General features: G+C 45.8%; 1 protein-coding gene across 1 annotated transcript in view; it reads right to left on the reverse strand.

The window, feature by feature from the left end:
- Positions 1-1,387, reverse strand: part of ATP11A (ATPase phospholipid transporting 11A) — a 118,312-nt gene that overhangs the window by 116,576 nt on the left and 349 nt on the right.

Genomic DNA, 1,387 nt, shown 5'->3' on the forward strand with positions numbered 1-1,387 from the left:
AAAAAAAAAAATATATATATATATTATAATAAAAATGAAGAAACTGACTTGATGACTGAGGAAAAATAGTGCAAAAAGAACAAGACAACAGGTGAGAATATATAAGGCAGCTTGGAACAGCCAGGCAGTTATCCAGGCACAGCCTGCTCGGCGCACACATAATGCAGAAAGCAATGTGATCTAGGAAATTCTTCCTCACAAGTGCTGTTCCATCAGGCTTTTAGACCATTGAATTACCCTCATCAGTAGTGCAGGAGCATGATGATGGTCTGCAACTTAGAAGTTCAAGTGTCTTACTTTTTCCAACATACTGTCCTCTTATGTACATCTTTGTCCTTTAAAATAAAAGTTATAGCTAATCTTAAGTTCTCTTTAGCCACATTTGATGTTCAGTTTGAAAGAGAGGTTAGAGCTAAAGTTCTGTAGAAAATGCATAGAAATCACAGTTTGCTCTACGCACAATGAACGTGGTATGATTTTTGGAGTATTTGTACAGGTTTCAGCTGTGAGAACACAAGAAATCTTCAGCTAAACCCCACATGAAGATCAGCAGTGCCAGATCAGTGTACTCAGACTGATCTTATTTCTAAACAGAGCCCAGCACAGCTCACTAGAGCGCTGCACATCCACAGAGACTTCTCTCACGCCTCATCGCTATTACAGTATTTCCTCCTCCCCTCGGGGTTACTTTCTAAGGATCCCTATACACACCGCTGCATTCAGTACTCACCTATTCTCTCTCCTCATCCCACAGAACACCACAAACAACAAACAAAATCCAGTATTACTCCCCACCGGATCTTTTTTTTTTCCATTTGTACATAAACGAGAAAGCTCAGCGTGCATTACATGAACAAAACTCAATACACCCAAAACTGAGAATGGTCTGATCAAACACAGGTATGGTCAGAGCGTGAAAGTTTCCTGACTTACAACACTTCCTGCAAGAGAGGAAGAGCTGGGTGCATATGGGAATCCCCACTGCTTCCTTGCAACATCACCTCCCAACTGTTTCTAAGTTTCTCCTGCACCCAAAAGCAGCAGCCCGCATCCTCCTGCTAATTAGCCGTTCCCAGCCCTCGGATCACAGGGATCTGTGCTTCACGCACCTCGTTCTACACCTAGACCCACTCTAAAGCAGTACTGCTTTGTTTTGGCGCTGGGAGAACAGCAAGTAAGGTGAACTCTCCGTCCCCGAAGCCAAGTTGGGAGCGCCCGAATCCTACCGCGCGCATCTACAGGCAGAGCGGATTACCCTGAGCGCTCCACCGCCTATTTAAGCCAGCCAGCTCCGCAAAACGCAGCCGGACTGAGCCATCGGAATCAAACGGGACAAGCAGCAGAACCGCGACCGAGCTCGGGATGTCACCCAGCGCCCGAGCCGCTC

Source organism: Meleagris gallopavo, chromosome 1 (assembly GCF_000146605.3).
Source record: "Meleagris gallopavo isolate NT-WF06-2002-E0010 breed Aviagen turkey brand Nicholas breeding stock chromosome 1, Turkey_5.1, whole genome shotgun sequence".
NCBI lineage: Eukaryota > Metazoa > Chordata > Aves > Galliformes > Phasianidae > Meleagris > Meleagris gallopavo.